Source organism: Dendrobates tinctorius, unplaced genomic scaffold (assembly GCF_039654945.1).
Source record: "Dendrobates tinctorius isolate UK_male_01 unplaced genomic scaffold, ASM3965494v1 ptg000270l, whole genome shotgun sequence".
Lineage (NCBI taxonomy): Eukaryota > Metazoa > Chordata > Amphibia > Anura > Dendrobatidae > Dendrobates > Dendrobates tinctorius.
In genome coordinates, this window is record NW_027361937.1 from 7150001 (window position 1) to 7172500 (window position 22500).

Genomic DNA, 22500 nt, shown 5'->3' on the forward strand with positions numbered 1-22500 from the left:
TCTGCATTGGCCGGGAATCGAACACGGGCCTCCCGCGTGGCAGGCGAGAATTCTACCACTGAACCACCAATGCTTGGATGCGTCTGCGATGTCGGTGGTGTCCGCCACACCCAGGATCTGACAGCTACCTGCGCGCGACCGGACCGTGCCGCGTGCAGCTCCGATGCACCGGCAGGCGTCAGAAGACCGGCTAGCTCAGTCGGTAGAGCATGAGACTCTTAATCTCAGGGTCGTGGGTTCGAGCCCCACGTTGGGCGCTTGCTTCTTACCTCCTTTTACTGCTTGTGCTAACCCACGTCATCCCAGAAAACCGCCTGCGGAATGCCCTCTTCTGCTACAAAACACGAGAAACCGCATGGCTGGATCTGGATAAGTTGGAAACTTGGGCCGAAAGGTGGCAGATGCGGGTAACCAATGATAAATGGAAGGTTATACACGTGGGAAGAAGGAATCGCTATCACCATTACACACTGAATGGTTAGACCGCATGTGGAGTACTGTGTACAGTTTTGGGCACCGGTGCTCAGGAAGGATATAATGGAACTAGAGCGAGTACAAAGGAGGGCAACAAAATGAATAAAGGGGATAGGGGAACTACAATACACAGAGAGATTAGCAAAATTAGGATTATTTAGTCTAGAAAAAAGATGACTGAGGCGTGATCTAATAACCATATAAAAGGGGACAATACAAATATCTCTTGGAGGATCTGTTTCTACCAAGGAAGGTGACGTCACAAGGGGGCATTCTCTGCGTCTGGAGGAGAGAAGGTTTTTCCACCAACATAGAAGAGGATTCTTTACTGATAGGGCAGTGAGAATCTGGAATTCCTTGCCTGAGGAGGAGGTGGTGATGGTGAACACAGTTGAGGGGATCAAGAGAGCCCTGGATGTCTTCCTGGAGCATAACAATATTGTATCTTACAGTTCTTAGGGTCTTTAGAAGGACGTAGATCTGGGGATTGATTCTGACGGAATGTAGGCTGGACTGGATGGACAAATGTCTTTTTTCGGCCTTGCTAACTATGTTAGCCCCAGAGGATATAGAATAGGGAAGGCCCAAAAGGATGGTGAGCGAAAACAGGGCAGCAAGAGCCCAAAGACTTTTTTGCAAGTGTCTGTAAAGTCAACGATGAAAGGAGGCGCAATGCAACGGTCAGCAAACGAGGAAAAGAGCTGCTCTGCATTGGCCGGGAATCGAACCCGGGCCTCCCGCGTGGCAGGCGAGAATTCTACCACTGACCCACCAATGCTTGAATGCGTCTGCGATGTCGGTGGTGTCCGCCACACCCAGGATCTGACAGCTACCTGCGCGCGACCGGACCGTGCCGCGTGCAGCTCCGATGCGCCGGCAGGCGTCAGAAGCCCGGCTAGCTCAGTCGGTAGAGCATGAGACTCTTAATCTCAGGGTCGTGGGTTCGAGCCCCACATTGGGCGCTTGCTTCTTACCTCCTTTTACTGCTTGTGCTAACCCACGTCATCCCAGAAAACCGCCTGCGGAATGCCCTCTTCTGCTACAAAACACGAGAAACCGCATGGCTGGATCTGGATAAGTTGGAAACTTGGGCCGAAAGGTGGCAGATGCGGGTAACCAATGATAAATGGAAGGTTATACACGTGGGAAGAAGGAATCGCTATCACCATTACACACTGAATGGTTAGACCGCATGTGGAGTACTGTGTACAGTTTTGGGCACCGGTGCTCAGGAAGGATATAATGGAACTAGAGCGAGTACAAAGGAGGGCAACAAAATGAATAAAGGGGATAGGGGAACTACAATACACAGAGAGATTAGCAAAATTAGGATTATTTAGTCTAGAAAAAAGATGACTGAGGCGTGATCTAATAACCATATAAAAGGGGACAATACAAATATCTCTTGGAGGATCTGTTTCTACCAAGGAAGGTGACGTCACAAGGGGGCATTCTCTGCGTCTGGAGGAGAGAAGGTTTTTCCACCAACATAGAAGAGGATTCTTTACTGATAGGGCAGTGAGAATCTGGAATTCCTTGCCTGAGGAGGAGGTGGTGATGGTGAACACAGTTGAGGGGATCAAGAGAGCCCTGGATGTCTTCCTGGAGCATAACAATATTGTATCTTACAGTTCTTAGGGTCTTTAGAAGGACGTAGATCTGGGGATTGATTCTGACGGAATGTAGGCTGGACTGGATGGACAAATGTCTTTTTTCGGCCTTGCTAACTATGTTAGCCCCAGAGGATATAGAATAGGGAAGGCCCAAAAGGATGGTGAGCGAAAACAGGGCAGCAAGAGCCCAAAGACTTTTTTGCAAGTGTCTGTAAAGTCAACGATGAAAGGAGGAGCAATGCAACGGTCAGCAAACGAGGAAAAGAGCTGCTCTGCATTGGCCGGGAATCGAACCCGGGCCTCCCGCGTGGCAGGCGAGAATTCTACCACTGAACCACCAATGCTTGGATGCGTCTGCGATGTCGGTGGTGTCCGCCACACCCAGGATCTGACAGCTACCTGCGCGTGACCGGACCGTGCCGCGTGCAGCTCCGATGCGCCGGCAGGCGTCAGAAGCCCGGCCAGCTCAGTCGGTAGAGCATGAGACTCTTAATCTCAGGATCGTGGGTTCGAGCCCCACGTTGGGCGCTTGCTTCTTACCTCCTTTTACTGCTTGTGCTAACCCACGTCATCCCAGAAAACCGCCTGCGGAATGCCCTCTTCTGCTACAAAACACGAGAAACCGCATGGCTGGATCTGGATAAGTTGGAAACTTGGGCCGAAAGGTGGCAGATGCGGGTAACCAATGATAAATGGAAGGTTATACACGTGGGAAGAAGGAATCGCTATCACCATTACACACTGAATGGTTAGACCGCATGTGGAGGGTTCCATGACAATTGTGTACAAGATAATTGTGTACGGACAATTGTGTACAGAAAATTGTGTACAGGCCAATTGTGTCCAAGGACAATTGTGTACAAGGACAATTGTGTACAGGGCAATCGCCTTGTACACAATTGCCTTGTACACAATTGTCATTGTACACAATTGGCCTGTACACAATTGTCTGTACACAATAGTCCGTACACAATTATCTTGTACACAATTGTCCTGTCACCCATGTGGAGTACTGTGTACAGTTTTGGGCACCGGTGCTCAGGAAGGATATAATGGAACTAGAGCGAGTACAAAGGAGGGCAACAAAATGAATAAAGGGGATAGGGGAACTACAATACACAGAGAGATTAGCAAAATTAGGATTATTTAGTCTAGAAAAAAGATGACTGAGGCGTGATCTAATAACCATATAAAAGGGGACAATACAAATATCTCTTGGAGGATCTGTTTCTACCAAGGAAGGTGACGTCACAAGGGGGCATTCTCTGCGTCTGGAGGAGAGAAGGTTTTTCCACCAACATAGAAGAGGATTCTTTACTGATAGGGCAGTGAGAATCTGGAATTCCTTGCCTGAGGAGGAGGTGGTGATGGTGAACACAGTTGAGGGGATCAAGAGAGCCCTGGATGTCTTCCTGGAGCATAACAATATTGTATCTTACAGTTCTTAGGGTCTTTAGAAGGACGTAGATCTGGGGATTGATTCTGACGGAATGTAGGCTGGACTGGATGGACAAATGTCTTTTTTCGGCCTTGCTAACTATGTTAGCCCCAGAGGATACAGAATAGGGAAGGCCCAAAAGGATGGTGAGCGAAAACAGGGCAGCAAGAGCCCAAAGACTTTTTTGCAAGTGTCTGTAAAGTCAACGATGAAAGGAGGCGCAATGCAACGGTCAGCAAACGAGGAAAAGAGCTGCTCTGCATTGGCCGGGAATCGAACCCTGGCCTCCCGCGTGGCAGGCGAGAATTCTACCACTGACCCACCAATGCTTGAATGCGTCTACGATGTCGGTGGTGTCAGCCACACCCAGGATCTGACAGCTACCTGCGCGCGACCGGACCGTGCCGCGTGCAGCTCCGATGCGCCGGCAGGCATCAGAAGCCCGGCTAGCTCAGTCGGTAGAGCATGAGACTCTTAATCTCAGGGTCGTGGGTTCGAGCCCCACGTTGGGCGCTTGCCTCTTACCTCCTTTTACTGCTTGTGCTAACCCACGTCATCCCAGAAAACCGCCTGCGGAATGCCCTCTTCTGCTACAAAACACGAGAAACCGCATGGCTGGATCTGGATAAGTTGGAAACTTGGGCCGAAAGGTGGCAGATGCGGGTAACCAATGATAAATGGAAGGTTATACACGTGGGAAGAAGGAATCGCTATCACCATTACACACTGAATGGTTAGACCGCATGTGGAGTACTGTGTACAGTTTTGGGCACCGGTGCTCAGGAAGGATATAATGGAACTAGAGCGAGTACAAAGGAGGGCAACAAAATGAATAAAGGGGATAGGGGAACTACAATACACAGAGAGATTAGCAAAATTAGGATTATTTAGTCTAGAAAAAAGATGACTGAGGCGTGATCTAATAACCATATAAAAGGGGACAATACAAATATCTCTTGGAGGATCTGTTTCTACCAAGGAAGGTGACGTCACAAGGGGGCATTCTCTGCGTCTGGAGGAGAGAAGGTTTTTCCACCAACATAGAAGAGGATTCTTTACTGATAGGGCAGTGAGAATCTGGAATTCCTTGCCTGAGGAGGAGGTGGTGATGGTGAACACAGTTGAGGGGATCAAGAGAGCCCTGGATGTCTTCCTGGAGCATAACAATATTGTATCTTACAGTTCTTAGGGTCTTTAGAAGGACGTAGATCTGGGGATTGATTCTGACGGAATGTAGGCTGGACTGGATGGACAAATGTCTTTTTTCGGCCTTGCTAACTATGTTAGCCCCAGAGGATATAGAATAGGGAAGGCCCAAAAGGATGGTGAGCGAAAACAGGGCAGCAAGAGCCCAAAGACTTTTTTGCAAGTGTCTGTAAAGTCAACGATGAAAGGAGGCGCAATGCAACGGTCAGCAAACGAGGAAAAGAGCTGCTCTGCATTGGCCGGGAATCGAACCCGGGCCTCCCGCGTGGCAGGCGAGAATTCTACCACTGAACCACCAATGCTTGGATGCGTCTGCGATGTCGGTGGTGTCCGCCACACCCAGGATCTGACAGCTACCTGCGCGCGACCGGACCGTGCCGCGTGCAGCTCCGATGCGCCGGCAGGCGTCAGAAGCCCGGCTAGCTCAGTCGGTAGAGCATGAGACTCTTAATCTCAGGATCGTGGGTTCGAGCCCCACGTTGGGCGCTTGCTTCTTACCTCCTTTTACTGCTTGTGCTAACCCACGTCATCCCAGAAAACCGCCTGCGGAATGCCCTCTTCTGCTACAAAACACGAGAAACCGCATGGCTGGATCTGGATAAGTTGGAAACTTGGGCCGAAAGGTGGCAGATGCGGGTAACCAATGATAAATGGAAGGTTATACACGTGGGAAGAAGGAATCGCTATCACCATTACACACTGAATGGTTAGACCGCATGTGGAGTACTGTGTACAGTTTTGGGCACCAGTGCTCAGGAAGGATATAATGGAACTAGAGCGAGTACAAAGGAGGGCAACAAAATGAATAAAGGGGATAGGGGAACTACAATACACAGAGAGATTAGCAAAATTAGGATTATTTAGTCTAGAAAAAAGATGACTGAGGCGTGATCTAATAACCATATAAAAGGGGACAATACAAATATCTCTTGGAGGATCTGTTTCTACCAAGGAAGGTGACGTCACAAGGGGGCATTCTCTGCGTCTGGAGGAGAGAAGGTTTTTCCACCAACATAGAAGAGGATTCTTTACTGATAGGGCAGTGAGAATCTGGAATTCCTTGCCTGAGGAGGAGGTGGTGATGGTGAACACAGTTGAGGGGATCAAGAGAGCCCTGGATGTCTTCCTGGAGCATAACAATATTGTATCTTACAGTTCTTAGGGTCTTTAGAAGGACGTAGATCTGGGGATTGATTCTGACGGAATGTAGGCTGGACTGGATGGACAAATGTCTTTTTTCGGCCTTGCTAACTATGTTAGCCCCAGAGGATATAGAATAGGGAAGGCCCAAAAGGATGGTGAGCGAAAACAGGGCAGCAAGAGTCCAAAGACTTTTTTGCAAGTGTCTGTAAAGTCAACGATGAAAGGAGGCGCAATGCAACGGTCAGCAAACGAGGAAAAGAGCTGCTCTGCATTGTCCGGGAATCGAACCCGGGCCTCCCGCGTGGCAGGCGAGAATTCTACCACTGAACCACCAATGCTTGGATGCGTCTGCGATGTCGGTGGTGTCCGCCACACCCAGGATCTGACAGCTACCTGCGCGCGACCGGACCGTGCCGCGTGGAGCTCCGATGCGCCGGCAGGCATCAGAAGCCCGGCTAGCTCAGTCGGTAGAGCATGAGACTCTTAATCTCAGGGTCGTGGGTTCGAGCCCCACGTTGGGCGCTTGCTTCTTACCTCCTTTTACTGCTTGTGCTAACCCACGTCATCCCAGAAAACCGCCTGCGGAATGCCCTCTTCTGCTACAAAACACGAGAAACCGCATGGCTGCATCTGGATAAGTTGGAAACTTGGGCCGAAAGGTGGCAGATGCGGGTAACCAATGATAAATGGAAGGTTATACACGTGGGAAAAAGGAATCGCTATCACCATTACACACTGAATGGTTAGACCGCATGTGGAGTACTGTGTACAGTTTTGGGCACCGGTGCTCAGGAAGGATATAATGGAACTAGAGCGAGTACAAAGGAGGGCAACAAAATGAATAAAGGGGATAGGGGAACTACAATACACAGAGAGATTAGCAAAATTAGGATTATTTAGTCTAGAAAAAAGATGACTGAGGCGTGATCTAATAACCATATAAAAGGGGACAATACAAATATCTCTTGGAGGATCTGTTTCTACCAAGGAAGGTGACGTCACAAGGGGGCATTCTCTGCGTCTGGAGGAGAGAAGGTTTTTCCACCAACATAGAAGAGGATTCTTTACTGATAGGGCAGTGAGAATCTGGAATTCCTTGCCTGAGGAGGAGGTGGTGATGGTGAACACAGTTGAGGGGATCAAGAGAGCCCTGGATGTCTTCCTGGAGCATAACATTATTGTATCTTACAGTTCTTAGGGTCTTTAGAAGGACGTAGATCTGGGGATTGATTCTGACGGAATGTAGGCTGGACTGGATGGACAAATGTCTTTTTTCGGCCTTGCTAACTATGTTAGCCCCAGAGGATATAGAATAGGGAAGGCCCAAAAAGATGGTGAGCGAAAACAGGGCAGCAAGAGCCCAAAGACTTTTTTGCAAGTGTCTGTAAAGTCAACGATGAAAGGAGGCGCAATGCAACGGTCAGCAAACGAGGAAAAGAGCTGCTCTGCATTGGCCGGGAATCGAACCCGGGCCTCCCGCGTGGCAGGCGAGAATTCTACCACTGAACCACCAATGCTTGGATGCGTCTGCAATGTCGGTGGTGTCCGCCACACCCAGGATCTGACAGCTACCTGCGCGCGACCGGACCGTGCCGCGTGCAGCTCCGATGCGCCGGCAGGCATCAGAAGCCCGGCTAGCTCAGTCGGTAGAGCATGAGACTCTTAATCTCAGGGTCGTGGTTTCGAGCCCCACGTTGGGCGCTTGCTTCTTACCTCCTTTTACTGCTTGTGCTAACCCACGTCATCCCAGAAAACCGCCTGCGGAATGCCCTCTTCTGCTACAAAACACGAGAAAGCGCATGGCTGGATCTGGATAAGTTGGAAACTTGGGCCGAAAGGTGGCAGATGCGGGTAACCAATGATAAATGGAAGGTTATACACGTGGGAAGAAGGAATCGCTATCACCATTACACACTGAATGGTTAGACCGCATGTGGAGTACTGTGTACAGTTTTGGGCACCGGTGCTCAGGAAGGATATAATGGAACTAGAGCGAGTACAAAGGAGGGCAACAAAATGAATAAAGGGGATAGGGGAACTACAATACACAGAGAGATTAGCAAAATTAGGATTATTTAGTCTAGAAAAAAGATGACTGAGGCGTGATCTAATAACCATATAAAAGGGGACAATACAAATATCTCTTGGAGGATCTGTTTCTACCAAGGAAGGTGACGTCACAAGGGGGCATTCTCTGCGTCTGGAGGAGAGAAGGTTTTTCCACCAACATAGAAGAGGATTCTTTACTGATAGGGCAGTGAGAATCTGGAATTCCTTGCCTGAGGAGGAGGTGGTGATGGTGAACACAGTTGAGGGGATCAAGAGAGCCCTGGATGTCTTCCTGGAGCATAACAATATTGTATCTTACAGTTCTTAGGGTCTTTAGAAGGACGTAGATCTGGGGATTGATTCTGATGGAATGTAGGCTGGACTGGATGGACAGATGTCTTTTTTCGGCCTTGCTAACTATGTTAGCCCCAGAGGATATAGAATAGGGAAGGCCCAAAAGGATGGTGAGCGAAAACAGGGCAGCAAGAGCCCAAAGACTTTTTTGCAAGTGTCTGTAAAGTCAACGATGAAAGGAGGCGCAATGCAACGGTCAGCAAACGAGGAAAAGAGCTGCTCTGCATTGGCCGGGAATCGAACCCATGCCTCCCGCGTGACAAGCGAGAATTCTACCACTGAACCACCAATGCTTGAATGCGTCTGCGATGTCGGTGGTGTCCGCCACACCCAGGATCTGACAGCTACCTGCGCGCGACCGGACCGTGCCGCGTGCAGCTCCGATGCGCCGGCAGCCGTCAGAAGCCCGGCTAGCTCAGTCGGTAGAGCATGAGACTCTTAATCTCAGGGTCGTGGGTTTGAGCCCCACGTTGGGCGCTTGCTTCTTACCTCCTTTTACTGCTTGTGCTAACCCACGTCATCCCAGAAAACCGCCTGCGGAATGCCCTCTTCTGCTACAAAACACGAGAAACCGCATGGCTGGATCTGGATAAGTTGGAAACTTGGGCCGAAAGGTGGCAGATGCGGGTAACCAATGATAAATGGAAGGTTATACACGTGGGAAGAAGGAATCGCTATCACCATTACACACTGAATGGTTAGACCGCATGTGGAGTACTGTGTACAGTTTTGGGCACCGGTGCTCAGGAAGGATATAATGGAACTAGAGCGAGTACAAAGGAGGGCAACAAAATGAATAAAGGGGATAGGGGAACTACAATACACAGAGAGATTAGCAAAATTAGGATTATTTAGTCTAGAAAAAAGATGACTGAGGCGTGATCTAATAACCATATAAAAGGGGACAATACAAATATCTCTTGGAGGATCTGTTTCTACCAAGGAAGGTGACGTCACAAGGGGGCATTCTCTGCGTCTGGAGGAGAGAAGGTTTTTCCACCAACATAGAAGAGGATTCTTTACTGATAGGGCAGTGAGAATCTGGAATTCCTTGCCTGAGGAGGAGGTGGTGATGGTGAACACAGTTGAGGGGATCAAGAGAGCCCTGGATGTCTTCCTGGAGCATAACAATATTGTATCTTACAGTTCTTAGGGTCTTTAGAAGGACGTAGATCTGGGGATTGATTCTGACGGAATGTAGGCTGGACTGGATGGACAAATGTCTTTTTTCGGCCTTGCTAACTATGTTAGCCCCAGAGGATATAGAATAGGGAAGGCCCAAAAGGATGGTGAGCGAAAACAGGGCAGCAAGAGCCCAAAGACTTTTTTGCAAGTGTCTGTAAAGTCAACGATGAAAGGAGGCGCAATGCAACGGTCAGCAAACGAGGAAAAGAGCTGCTCTGCATTGGCCGGGAATCGAACCCGGGCCTCCCGCGTGGCAGGCGAGAATTCTACCACTGACCCACCAATGCTTGAATGCGTCTGCGATGTCGGTGGTGTCCGCCACACCCAGGATCTGACAGCTACCTGCGCGCGACCGGACCGTGCCGCGTGCAGCTCCGATGCGCCGGCAGGCGTCAGAAGCCCGGCTAGCTCAGTCGGTAGAGCATGAGACTCTTAATCTCAGGGTCGTGGGTTCGAGCCCCACATTGGGCGCTTGCTTCTTACCTCCTTTTACTGCTTGTGCTAACCCACGTCATCCCAGAAAACCGCCTGCGGAATGCCCTCTTCTGCTACAAAACACGAGAAACCGCATGGCTGGATCTGGATAAGTTGGAAACTTGGGCCGAAAGGTGGCAGATGCGGGTAACCAATGATAAATGGAAGGTTATACACGTGGGAAGAAGGAATCGCTATCACCATTACACACTGAATGGTTAGACCGCATGTGGAGTACTGTGTACAGTTTTGGGCACCGGTGCTCAGGAAGGATATAATGGAACTAGAGCGAGTACAAAGGAGGGCAACAAAATGAATAAAGGGGATAGGGGAACTACAATACACAGAGAGATTAGCAAAATTAGGATTATTTAGTCTAGAAAAAAGATGACTGAGGCGTGATCTAATAACCATATAAAAGGGGACAATACAAATATCTCTTGGAGGATCTGTTTCTACCAAGGAAGGTGACGTCACAAGGGGGCATTCTCTGCGTCTGGAGGAGAGAAGGTTTTTCCACCAACATAGAAGAGGATTCTTTACTGATAGGGCAGTGAGAATCTGGAATTCCTTGCCTGAGGAGGAGGTGGTGATGGTGAACACAGTTGAGGGGATCAAGAGAGCCCTGGATGTCTTCCTGGAGCATAACAATATTGTATCTTACAGTTCTTAGGGTCTTTAGAAGGACGTAGATCTGGGGATTGATTCTGACGGAATGTAGGCTGGACTGGATGGACAAATGTCTTTTTTCGGCCTTGCTAACTATGTTAGCCCCAGAGGATATAGAATAGGGAAGGCCCAAAAGGATGGTGAGCGAAAACAGGGCAGCAAGAGCCCAAAGACTTTTTTGCAAGTGTCTGTAAAGTCAACGATGAAAGGAGGCGCAATGCAACGGTCAGCAAACGAGGAAAAGAGCTGCTCTGCATTGGCCGGGAATCGAACCCGGGCCTCCCGCGTGGCAGGCGAGAATTCTACCACTGAACCACCAATGCTTGGATGCGTCTGCGATGTCGGTGGTGTCCGCCACACCCAGGATCTGACAGCTACCTGCGCGCGACCGGACCGTGCCGCGTGCAGCTCCGATGCGCCGGCAGGCGTCAGAAGCCCGGCTAGCTCAGTCGGTAGAGCATGAGACTCTTAATCTCAGGATCGTGGGTTCGAGCCCCACGTTGGGCGCTTGCTTCTTACCTCCTTTTACTGCTTGTGCTAACCCACGTCATCCCAGAAAACCGCCTGCGGAATGCCCTCTTCTGCTACAAAACACGAGAAACCGCATGGCTGGATCTGGATAAGTTGGAAACTTGGGCCGAAAGGTGGCAGATGCGGGTAACCAATGATAAATGGAAGGTTATACACGTGGGAAGAAGGAATCGCTATCACCATTACACACTGAATGGTTAGACCGCATGTGGAGTACTGTGTACAGTTTTGGGCACCAGTGCTCAGGAAGGATATAATGGAACTAGAGCGAGTACAAAGGAGGGCAACAAAATGAATAAAGGGGATAGGGGAACTACAATACACAGAGAGATTAGCAAAATTAGGATTATTTAGTCTAGAAAAAAGATGACTGAGGCGTGATCTAATAACCATATAAAAGGGGACAATACAAATATCTCTTGGAGGATCTGTTTCTACCAAGGAAGGTGACGTCACAAGGGGGCATTCTCTGCGTCTGGAGGAGAGAAGGTTTTTCCACCAACATAGAAGAGGATTCTTTACTGATAGGGCAGTGAGAATCTGGAATTCCTTGCCTGAGGAGGAGGTGGTGATGGTGAACACAGTTGAGGGGATCAAGAGAGCCCTGGATGTCTTCCTGGAGCATAACAATATTGTATCTTACAGTTCTTAGGGTCTTTAGAAGGACGTAGATCTGGGGATTGATTCTGACGGAATGTAGGCTGGACTGGATGGACAAATGTCTTTTTTCGGCCTTGCTAACTATGTTAGCCCCAGAGGATATAGAATAGGGAAGGCCCAAAAGGATGGTGAGCGAAAACAGGGCAGCAAGAGTCCAAAGACTTTTTTGCAAGTGTCTGTAAAGTCAACGATGAAAGGAGGCGCAATGCAACGGTCAGCAAACGAGGAAAAGAGCTGCTCTGCATTGTCCGGGAATCGAACCCGGGCCTCCCGCGTGGCAGGCGAGAATTCTACCACTGAACCACCAATGCTTGGATGCGTCTGCGATGTCGGTGGTGTCCGCCACACCCAGGATCTGACAGCTACCTGCGCGCGACCGGACCGTGCCGCGTGGAGCTCCGATGCGCCGGCAGGCATCAGAAGCCCGGCTAGCTCAGTCGGTAGAGCATGAGACTCTTAATCTCAGGGTCGTGGGTTCGAGCCCCACGTTGGGCGCTTGCTTCTTACCTCCTTTTACTGCTTGTGCTAACCCACGTCATCCCAGAAAACCGCCTGCGGAATGCCCTCTTCTGCTACAAAACACGAGAAACCGCATGGCTGCATCTGGATAAGTTGGAAACTTGGGCCGAAAGGTGGCAGATGCGGGTAACCAATGATAAATGGAAGGTTATACACGTGGGAAAAAGGAATCGCTATCACCATTACACACTGAATGGTTAGACCGCATGTGGAGTACTGTGTACAGTTTTGGGCACCGGTGCTCAGGAAGGATATAATGGAACTAGAGCGAGTACAAAGGAGGGCAACAAAATGAATAAAGGGGATAGGGGAACTACAATACACAGAGAGATTAGCAAAATTAGGATTATTTAGTCTAGAAAAAAGATGACTGAGGCGTGATCTAATAACCATATAAAAGGGGACAATACAAATATCTCTTGGAGGATCTGTTTCTACCAAGGAAGGTGACGTCACAAGGGGGCATTCTCTGCGTCTGGAGGAGAGAAGGTTTTTCCACCAACATAGAAGAGGATTCTTTACTGATAGGGCAGTGAGAATCTGGAATTCCTTGCCTGAGGAGGAGGTGGTGATGGTGAACACAGTTGAGGGGATCAAGAGAGCCCTGGATGTCTTCCTGGAGCATAACATTATTGTATCTTACAGTTCTTAGGGTCTTTAGAAGGACGTAGATCTGGGGATTGATTCTGACGGAATGTAGGCTGGACTGGATGGACAAATGTCTTTTTTCGGCCTTGCTAACTATGTTAGCCCCAGAGGATATAGAATAGGGAAGGCCCAAAAAGATGGTGAGCGAAAACAGGGCAGCAAGAGCCCAAAGACTTTTTTGCAAGTGTCTGTAAAGTCAACGATGAAAGGAGGCGCAATGCAACGGTCAGCAAACGAGGAAAAGAGCTGCTCTGCATTGGCCGGGAATCGAACCCGGGCCTCCCGCGTGGCAGGCGAGAATTCTACCACTGAACCACCAATGCTTGGATGCGTCTGCAATGTCGGTGGTGTCCGCCACACCCAGGATCTGACAGCTACCTGCGCGCGACCGGACCGTGCCGCGTGCAGCTCCGATGCGCCGGCAGGCATCAGAAGCCCGGCTAGCTCAGTCGGTAGAGCATGAGACTCTTAATCTCAGGGTCGTGGTTTCGAGCCCCACGTTGGGCGCTTGCTTCTTACCTCCTTTTACTGCTTGTGCTAACCCACGTCATCCCAGAAAACCGCCTGCGGAATGCCCTCTTCTGCTACAAAACACGAGAAAGCGCATGGCTGGATCTGGATAAGTTGGAAACTTGGGCCGAAAGGTGGCAGATGCGGGTAACCAATGATAAATGGAAGGTTATACACGTGGGAAGAAGGAATCGCTATCACCATTACACACTGAATGGTTAGACCGCATGTGGAGTACTGTGTACAGTTTTGGGCACCGGTGCTCAGGAAGGATATAATGGAACTAGAGCGAGTACAAAGGAGGGCAACAAAATGAATAAAGGGGATAGGGGAACTACAATACACAGAGAGATTAGCAAAATTAGGATTATTTAGTCTAGAAAAAAGATGACTGAGGCGTGATCTAATAACCATATAAAAGGGGACAATACAAATATCTCTTGGAGGATCTGTTTCTACCAAGGAAGGTGACGTCACAAGGGGGCATTCTCTGCGTCTGGAGGAGAGAAGGTTTTTCCACCAACATAGAAGAGGATTCTTTACTGATAGGGCAGTGAGAATCTGGAATTCCTTGCCTGAGGAGGAGGTGGTGATGGTGAACACAGTTGAGGGGATCAAGAGAGCCCTGGATGTCTTCCTGGAGCATAACAATATTGTATCTTACAGTTCTTAGGGTCTTTAGAAGGACGTAGATCTGGGGATTGATTCTGATGGAATGTAGGCTGGACTGGATGGACAGATGTCTTTTTTCGGCCTTGCTAACTATGTTAGCCCCAGAGGATATAGAATAGGGAAGGCCCAAAAGGATGGTGAGCGAAAACAGGGCAGCAAGAGCCCAAAGACTTTTTTGCAAGTGTCTGTAAAGTCAACGATGAAAGGAGGCGCAATGCAACGGTCAGCAAACGAGGAAAAGAGCTGCTCTGCATTGGCCGGGAATCGAACCCATGCCTCCCGCGTGACAAGCGAGAATTCTACCACTGAACCACCAATGCTTGAATGCGTCTGCGATGTCGGTGGTGTCCGCCACACCCAGGATCTGACAGCTACCTGCGCGCGACCGGACCGTGCCGCGTGCAGCTCCGATGCGCCGGCAGCCGTCAGAAGCCCGGCTAGCTCAGTCGGTAGAGCATGAGACTCTTAATCTCAGGGTCGTGGGTTTGAGCCCCACGTTGGGCGCTTGCTTCTTACCTCCTTTTACTGCTTGTGCTAACCCACGTCATCCCAGAAAACCGCCTGCGGAATGCCCTCTTCTGCTACAAAACACGAGAAACCGCATGGCTGGATCTGGATAAGTTGGAAACTTGGGCCGAAAGGTGGCAGATGCGGGTAACCAATGATAAATGGAAGGTTATACACGTGGGAAGAAGGAATCGCTATCACCATTACACACTGAATGGTTAGACCGCATGTGGAGTACTGTGTACAGTTTTGGGCACCGGTGCTCAGGAAGGATATAATGGAACTAGAGCGAGTACAAAGGAGGGCAACAAAATGAATAAAGGGGATAGGGGAACTACAATACACAGAGAGATTAGCAAAATTAGGATTATTTAGTCTAGAAAAAAGATGACTGAGGCGTGATCTAATAACCATATAAAAGGGGACAATACAAATATCTCTTGGAGGATCTGTTTCTACCAAGGAAGGTGACGTCACAAGGGGGCATTCTCTGCGTCTGGAGGAGAGAAGGTTTTTCCACCAACATAGAAGAGGATTCTTTACTGATAGGGCAGTGAGAATCTGGAATTCCTTGCCTGAGGAGGAGGTGGTGATGGTGAACACAGTTGAGGGGATCAAGAGAGCCCTGGATGTCTTCCTGGAGCATAACAATATTGTATCTTACAGTTCTTAGGGTCTTTAGAAGGACGTAGATCTGGGGATTGATTCTGACGGAATGTAGGCTGGACTGGATGGACAAATGTCTTTTTTCGGCCTTGCTAACTATGTTAGCCCCAGAGGATATAGAATAGGGAAGGCCCAAAAGGATGGTGAGCGAAAACAGGGCAGCAAGAGCCCAAAGACTTTTTTGCAAGTGTCTGTAAAGTCAACGATGAAAGGAGGCGCAATGCAACGGTCAGCAAACGAGGAAAAGAGCTGCTCTGCATTGGCCGGGAATCGAACCCGGGCCTCCCGCGTGGCAGGCGAGAATTCTACCACTGACCCACCAATGCTTGAATGCGTCTGCGATGTCGGTGGTGTCCGCCACACCCAGGATCTGACAGCTACCTGCGCGCGACCGGACCGTGCCGCGTGCAGCTCCGATGCGCCGGCAGGCGTCAGAAGCCCGGCTAGCTCAGTCGGTAGAGCATGAGACTCTTAATCTCAGGGTCGTGGGTTCGAGCCCCACATTGGGCGCTTGCTTCTTACCTCCTTTTACTGCTTGTGCTAACCCACGTCATCCCAGAAAACCGCCTGCGGAATGCCCTCTTCTGCTACAAAACACGAGAAACCGCATGGCTGGATCTGGATAAGTTGGAAACTTGGGCCGAAAGGTGGCAGATGCGGGTAACCAATGATAAATGGAAGGTTATACACGTGGGAAGAAGGAATCGCTATCACCATTACACACTGAATGGTTAGACCGCATGTGGAGTACTGTGTACAGTTTTGGGCACCGGTGCTCAGGAAGGATATAATGGAACTAGAGCGAGTACAAAGGAGGGCAACAAAATGAATAAAGGGGATAGGGGAACTACAATACACAGAGAGATTAGCAAAATTAGGATTATTTAGTCTAGAAAAAAGATGACTGAGGCGTGATCTAATAACCATATAAAAGGGGACAATACAAATATCTCTTGGAGGATCTGTTTCTACCAAGGAAGGTGACGTCACAAGGGGGCATTCTCTGCGTCTGGAGGAGAGAAGGTTTTTCCACCAACATAGAAGAGGATTCTTTACTGATAGGGCAGTGAGAATCTGGAATTCCTTGCCTGAGGAGGAGGTGGTGATGGTGAACACAGTTGAGGGGATCAAGAGAGCCCTGGATGTCTTCCTGGAGCATAACAATATTGTATCTTACAGTTCTTAGGGTCTTTAGAAGGACGTAGATCTGGGGATTGATTCTGACGGAATGTAGGCTGGACTGGATGGACAAATGTCTTTTTTCGGCCTTGCTAACTATGTTAGCCCCAGAGGATATAGAATAGGGAAGGCCCAAAAGGATGGTGAGCGAAAACAGGGCAGCAAGAGCCCAAAGACTTTTTTGCAAGTGTCTGTAAAGTCAACGATGAAAGGAGGAGCAATGCAACGGTCAGCAAACGAGGAAAAGAGCTGCTCTGCATTGGCCGGGAATCGAACCCGGGCCTCCCGCGTGGCAGGCGAGAATTCTACCACTGAACCACCAATGCTTGGATGCGTCTGCGATGTCGGTGGTGTCCGCCACACCCAGGATCTGACAGCTACCTGCGCGTGACCGGACCGTGCCGCGTGCAGCTCCGATGCGCCGGCAGGCGTCAGAAGCCCGGCCAGCTCAGTCGGTAGAGCATGAGACTCTTAATCTCAGGATCGTGGGTTCGAGCCCCACGTTGGGCGCTTGCTTCTTACCTCCTTTTACTGCTTGTGCTAACCCACGTCATCCCAGAAAACCGCCTGCGGAATGCCCTCTTCTGCTACAAAACACGAGAAACCGCATGGCTGGATCTGGATAAGTTGGAAACTTGGGCCGAAAGGTGGCAGATGCGGGTAACCAATGATAAATGGAAGGTTATACACGTGGGAAGAAGGAATCGCTATCACCATTACACACTGAATGGTTAGACCGCATGTGGAGGGTTCCATGACAATTGTGTACAAGATAATTGTGTACAGACAATTGTGTACAGAAAATTGTGTACAGGCCAATTGTGTCCAAGGACAATTGTGTACAAGGACAATTGTGTACAGGGCAATCGCCTTGTACACAATTGCCTTGTACACAATTGTCATTGTACACAATTGGCCTGTACACAATTGTCTGTACACAATAGTCCGTACACAATTATCTTGTACACAATTGTCCTGTCACCCATGTGGAGTACTGTGTACAGTTTTGGGCACCGGTGCTCAGGAAGGATATAATGGAACTAGAGCGAGTACAAAGGAGGGCAACAAAATGAATAAAGGGGATAGGGGAACTACAATACACAGAGAGATTAGCAAAATTAGGATTATTTAGTCTAGAAAAAAGATGACTGAGGCGTGATCTAATAACCATATAAAAGGGGACAATACAAATATCTCTTGGAGGATCTGTTTCTACCAAGGAAGGTGACGTCACAAGGGGGCATTCTCTGCGTCTGGAGGAGAGAAGGTTTTTCCACCAACATAGAAGAGGATTCTTTACTGATAGGGCAGTGAGAATCTGGAATTCCTTGCCTGAGGAGGAGGTGGTGATGGTGAACACAGTTGAGGGGATCAAGAGAGCCCTGGATGTCTTCCTGGAGCATAACAATATTGTATCTTACAGTTCTTAGGGTCTTTAGAAGGACGTAGATCTGGGGATTGATTCTGACGGAATGTAGGCTGGACTGGATGGACAAATGTCTTTTTTCGGCCTTGCTAACTATGTTAGCCCCAGAGGATACAGAATAGGGAAGGCCCAAAAGGATGGTGAGCGAAAACAGGGCAGCAAGAGCCCAAAGACTTTTTTGCAAGTGTCTGTAAAGTCAACGATGAAAGGAGGCGCAATGCAACGGTCAGCAAACGAGGAAAAGAGCTGCTCTGCATTGGCCGGGAATCGAACCCTGGCCTCCCGCGTGGCAGGCGAGAATTCTACCACTGACCCACCAATGCTTGAATGCGTCTACGATGTCGGTGGTGTCAGCCACACCCAGGATCTGACAGCTACCTGCGCGCGACCGGACCGTGCCGCGTGCAGCTCCGATGCGCCGGCAGGCATCAGAAGCCCGGCTAGCTCAGTCGGTAGAGCATGAGACTCTTAATCTCAGGGTCGTGGGTTCGAGCCCCACGTTGGGCGCTTGCCTCTTACCTCCTTTTACTGCTTGTGCTAACCCACGTCATCCCAGAAAACCGCCTGCGGAATGCCCTCTTCTGCTACAAAACACGAGAAACCGCATGGCTGGATCTGGATAAGTTGGAAACTTGGGCCGAAAGGTGGCAGATGCGGGTAACCAATGATAAATGGAAGGTTATACACGTGGGAAGAAGGAATCGCTATCACCATTACACACTGAATGGTTAGACCGCATGTGGAGTACTGTGTACAGTTTTGGGCACCGGTGCTCAGGAAGGATATAATGGAACTAGAGCGAGTACAAAGGAGGGCAACAAAATGAATAAAGGGGATAGGGGAACTACAATACACAGAGAGATTAGCAAAATTAGGATTATTTAGTCTAGAAAAAAGATGACTGAGGCGTGATCTAATAACCATATAAAAGGGGACAATACAAATATCTCTTGGAGGATCTGTTTCTACCAAGGAAGGTGACGTCACAAGGGGGCATTCTCTGCGTCTGGAGGAGAGAAGGTTTTTCCACCAACATAGAAGAGGATTCTTTACTGATAGGGCAGTGAGAATCTGGAATTCCTTGCCTGAGGAGGAGGTGGTGATGGTGAACACAGTTGAGGGGATCAAGAGAGCCCTGGATGTCTTCCTGGAGCATAACAATATTGTATCTTACAGTTCTTAGGGTCTTTAGAAGGACGTAGATCTGGGGATTGATTCTGACGGAATGTAGGCTGGACTGGATGGACAAATGTCTTTTTTCGGCCTTGCTAACTATGTTAGCCCCAGAGGATATAGAATAGGGAAGGCCCAAAAGGATGGTGAGCGAAAACAGGGCAGCAAGAGCCCAAAGACTTTTTTGCAAGTGTCTGTAAAGTCAACGATGAAAGGAGGCGCAATGCAACGGTCAGCAAACGAGGAAAAGAGCTGCTCTGCATTGGCCGGGAATCGAACCCAGGCCTCCCGCGTGGCAGGCGAGAATTCTACCACTGAACCACCAATGCTTGGATGCGTCTGCGATGTCGGTGGTGTCCGCCACACCCAGGATCTGACAGCTACCTGCGCGCGACCGGACCGTGCCGCGTGCAGCTCCGATGCGCCGGCAGGCGTCAGAAGCCCGGCTAGCTCAGTCGGTAGAGCATGAGACTCTTAATCTCAGGATCGTGGGTTCGAGCCCCACGTTGGGCGCTTGCTTCTTACCTCCTTTTACTGCTTGTGCTAACCCACGTCATCCCAGAAAACCGCCTGCGGAATGCCCTCTTCTGCTACAAAACACGAGAAACCGCATGGCTGGATCTGGATAAGTTGGAAACTTGGGCCGAAAGGTGGCAGATGCGGGTAACCAATGATAAATGGAAGGTTATACACGTGGGAAGAAGGAATCGCTATCACCATTACACACTGAATGGTTAGACCGCATGTGGAGTACTGTGTACAGTTTTGGGCACCAGTGCTCAGGAAGGATATAATGGAACTAGAGCGAGTACAAAGGAGGGCAACAAAATGAATAAAGGGGATAGGGGAACTACAATACACAGAGAGATTAGCAAAATTAGGATTATTTAGTCTAGAAAAAAGATGACTGAGGCGTGATCTAATAACCATATAAAAGGGGACAATACAAATATCTCTTGGAGGATCTGTTTCTACCAAGGAAGGTGACGTCACAAGGGGGCATTCTCTGCGTCTGGAGGAGAGAAGGTTTTTCCACCAACATAGAAGAGGATTCTTTACTGATAGGGCAGTGAGAATCTGGAATTCCTTGCCTGAGGAGGAGGTGGTGATGGTGAACACAGTTGAGGGGATCAAGAGAGCCCTGGATGTCTTCCTGGAGCATAACAATATTGTATCTTACAGTTCTTAGGGTCTTTAGAAGGACGTAGATCTGGGGATTGATTCTGACGGAATGTAGGCTGGACTGGATGGACAAATGTCTTTTTTCGGCCTTTCTAACTATGTTAGCCCCAGAGGATATAGAATAGGGAAGGCCCAAAAGGATGGTGAGCGAAAACAGGGCAGCAAGAGTCCAAAGACTTTTTTGCAAGTGTCTGTAAAGTCAACGATGAAAGGAGGCGCAATGCAACGGTCAGCAAACGAGGAAAAGAGCTGCTCTGCATTGTCCGGGAATCGAACCCGGGCCTCCCGCGTGGCAGGCGAGAATTCTACCACTGAACCACCAATGCTTGGATGCGTCTGCGATGTCGGTGGTGTCCGCCACACCCAGGATCTGACAGCTACCTGCGCGCGACCGGACCGTGCCGCGTGGAGCTCCGATGCGCCGGCAGGCATCAGAAGCCCGGCTAGCTCAGTCGGTAGAGCATGAGACTCTTAATCTCAGGGTCGTGGGTTCGAGCCCCACGTTGGGCGCTTGCTTCTTACCTCCTTTTACTGCTTGTGCTAACCCACGTCATCCCAGAAAACCGCCTGCGGAATGCCCTCTTCTGCTACAAAACACGAGAAACCGCATGGCTGCATCTGGATAAGTTGGAAACTTGGGCCGAAAGGTGGCAGATGCGGGTAACCAATGATAAATGGAAGGTTATACACGTGGGAAAAAGGAATCGCTATCACCATTACACACTGAATGGTTAGACCGCATGTGGAGTACTGTGTACAGTTTTGGGCACCGGTGCTCAGGAAGGATATAATGGAACTAGAGCGAGTACAAAGGAGGGCAACAAAATGAATAAAGGGGATAGGGGAACTACAATACACAGAGAGATTAGCAAAATTAGGATTATTTAGTCTAGAAAAAAGATGACTGAGGCGTGATCTAATAACCATATAAAAGGGGACAATACAAATATCTCTTGGAGGATCTGTTTCTACCAAGGAAGGTGACGTCACAAGGGGGCATTCTCTGCGTCTGGAGGAGAGAAGGTTTTTCCACCAACATAGAAGAGGATTCTTTACTGATAGGGCAGTGAGAATCTGGAATTCCTTGCCTGAGGAGGAGGTGGTGATGGTGAACACAGTTGAGGGGATCAAGAGAGCCCTGGATGTCTTCCTGGAGCATAACATTATTGTATCTTACAGTTCTTAGGGTCTTTAGAAGGACGTAGATCTGGGGATTGATTCTGACGGAATGTAGGCTGGACTGGATGGACAAATGTCTTTTTTCGGCCTTGCTAACTATGTTAGCCCCAGAGGATATAGAATAGGGAAGGCCCAAAAAGATGGTGAGCGAAAACAGGGCAGCAAGAGCCCAAAGACTTTTTTGCAAGTGTCTGTAAAGTCAACGATGAAAGGAGGCGCAATGCAACGGTCAGCAAACGAGGAAAAGAGCTGCTCTGCATTGGCCGGGAATCGAACCCGGGCCTCCCGCGTGGCAGGCGAGAATTCTACCACTGAACCACCAATGCTTGGATGCGTCTGCAATGTCGGTGGTGTCCGCCACACCCAGGATCTGACAGCTACCTGCGCGCGACCGGACCGTGCCGCGTGCAGCTCCGATGCGCCGGCAGGCATCAGAACCCCGGCTAGCTCAGTCGGTAGAGCATGAGACTCTTAATCTCAGGGTCGTGGTTTCGAGCCCCACGTTGGGCGCTTGCTTCTTACCTCCTTTTACTGCTTGTGCTAACCCACGTCATCCCAGAAAACCGCCTGCGGAATGCCCTCTTCTGCTACAAAACACGAGAAAGCGCATGGCTGGATCTGGATAAGTTGGAAACTTGGGCCGAAAGGTGGCAGATGCGGGTAACCAATGATAAATGGAAGGTTATACACGTGGGAAGAAGGAATCGCTATCACCATTACACACTGAATGGTTAGACCGCATGTGGAGTACTGTGTACAGTTTTGGGCACCGGTGCTCAGGAAGGATATAATGGAACTAGAGCGAGTACAAAGGAGGGCAACAAAATGAATAAAGGGGATAGGGGAACTACAATACACAGAGAGATTAGCAAAATTAGGATTATTTAGTCTAGAAAAAAGATGACTGAGGCGTGATCTAATAACCATATAAAAGGGGACAATACAAATATCTCTTGGAGGATCTGTTTCTACCAAGGAAGGTGACGTCACAAGGGGGCATTCTCTGCGTCTGGAGGAGAGAAGGTTTTTCCACCAACATAGAA

The 22500-nt window shown here is 49.4% G+C and overlaps 18 non-coding genes across 18 annotated transcripts; 8 read left to right on the plus strand and 10 right to left on the minus strand.

The window, feature by feature from the left end:
* Positions 1–2360: 2360 nt before the first annotated feature.
* Positions 2361–2431, minus strand: TRNAG-GCC (transfer RNA glycine (anticodon GCC)). Its single transcript has one exon. It is a non-coding gene; the product is annotated as a tRNA-Gly (tRNA).
* Positions 2432–3965: 1534 nt separating this feature from the next.
* TRNAK-CUU (transfer RNA lysine (anticodon CUU)) lies at positions 3966–4038 on the plus strand. The gene has a single exon. It is a non-coding gene; the product is annotated as a tRNA-Lys (tRNA).
* A 924-nt stretch (positions 4039–4962) lies between these two features.
* Positions 4963–5033, minus strand: TRNAG-GCC (transfer RNA glycine (anticodon GCC)). The gene has a single exon. It is a non-coding gene; the product is annotated as a tRNA-Gly (tRNA).
* Positions 5034–5144: 111 nt separating this feature from the next.
* On the plus strand, positions 5145–5217 carry TRNAK-CUU (transfer RNA lysine (anticodon CUU)). Its single transcript has one exon. It is a non-coding gene; the product is annotated as a tRNA-Lys (tRNA).
* Positions 5218–6323: 1106 nt separating this feature from the next.
* Positions 6324–6396, plus strand: TRNAK-CUU (transfer RNA lysine (anticodon CUU)). The gene has a single exon. It is a non-coding gene; the product is annotated as a tRNA-Lys (tRNA).
* Positions 6397–7320: 924 nt separating this feature from the next.
* Positions 7321–7391, minus strand: TRNAG-GCC (transfer RNA glycine (anticodon GCC)). The gene has a single exon. It is a non-coding gene; the product is annotated as a tRNA-Gly (tRNA).
* A 1108-nt stretch (positions 7392–8499) lies between these two features.
* Positions 8500–8570, minus strand: TRNAD-GUC (transfer RNA aspartic acid (anticodon GUC)). The gene has a single exon. It is a non-coding gene; the product is annotated as a tRNA-Asp (tRNA).
* A 2287-nt stretch (positions 8571–10857) lies between these two features.
* TRNAG-GCC (transfer RNA glycine (anticodon GCC)) lies at positions 10858–10928 on the minus strand. The gene has a single exon. It is a non-coding gene; the product is annotated as a tRNA-Gly (tRNA).
* A 111-nt stretch (positions 10929–11039) lies between these two features.
* Positions 11040–11112, plus strand: TRNAK-CUU (transfer RNA lysine (anticodon CUU)). The gene has a single exon. It is a non-coding gene; the product is annotated as a tRNA-Lys (tRNA).
* A 1106-nt stretch (positions 11113–12218) lies between these two features.
* On the plus strand, positions 12219–12291 carry TRNAK-CUU (transfer RNA lysine (anticodon CUU)). The gene has a single exon. It is a non-coding gene; the product is annotated as a tRNA-Lys (tRNA).
* Positions 12292–13215: 924 nt separating this feature from the next.
* On the minus strand, positions 13216–13286 carry TRNAG-GCC (transfer RNA glycine (anticodon GCC)). Its single transcript has one exon. It is a non-coding gene; the product is annotated as a tRNA-Gly (tRNA).
* Positions 13287–14394: 1108 nt separating this feature from the next.
* Positions 14395–14465, minus strand: TRNAD-GUC (transfer RNA aspartic acid (anticodon GUC)). The gene has a single exon. It is a non-coding gene; the product is annotated as a tRNA-Asp (tRNA).
* A 2287-nt stretch (positions 14466–16752) lies between these two features.
* TRNAG-GCC (transfer RNA glycine (anticodon GCC)) lies at positions 16753–16823 on the minus strand. The gene has a single exon. It is a non-coding gene; the product is annotated as a tRNA-Gly (tRNA).
* A 1534-nt stretch (positions 16824–18357) lies between these two features.
* TRNAK-CUU (transfer RNA lysine (anticodon CUU)) lies at positions 18358–18430 on the plus strand. The gene has a single exon. It is a non-coding gene; the product is annotated as a tRNA-Lys (tRNA).
* Positions 18431–19354: 924 nt separating this feature from the next.
* TRNAG-GCC (transfer RNA glycine (anticodon GCC)) lies at positions 19355–19425 on the minus strand. The gene has a single exon. It is a non-coding gene; the product is annotated as a tRNA-Gly (tRNA).
* Positions 19426–19536: 111 nt separating this feature from the next.
* On the plus strand, positions 19537–19609 carry TRNAK-CUU (transfer RNA lysine (anticodon CUU)). The gene has a single exon. It is a non-coding gene; the product is annotated as a tRNA-Lys (tRNA).
* A 1106-nt stretch (positions 19610–20715) lies between these two features.
* Positions 20716–20788, plus strand: TRNAK-CUU (transfer RNA lysine (anticodon CUU)). The gene has a single exon. It is a non-coding gene; the product is annotated as a tRNA-Lys (tRNA).
* A 924-nt stretch (positions 20789–21712) lies between these two features.
* On the minus strand, positions 21713–21783 carry TRNAG-GCC (transfer RNA glycine (anticodon GCC)). Its single transcript has one exon. It is a non-coding gene; the product is annotated as a tRNA-Gly (tRNA).
* Between the last annotated feature and the right edge of the window lie 717 nt (positions 21784–22500).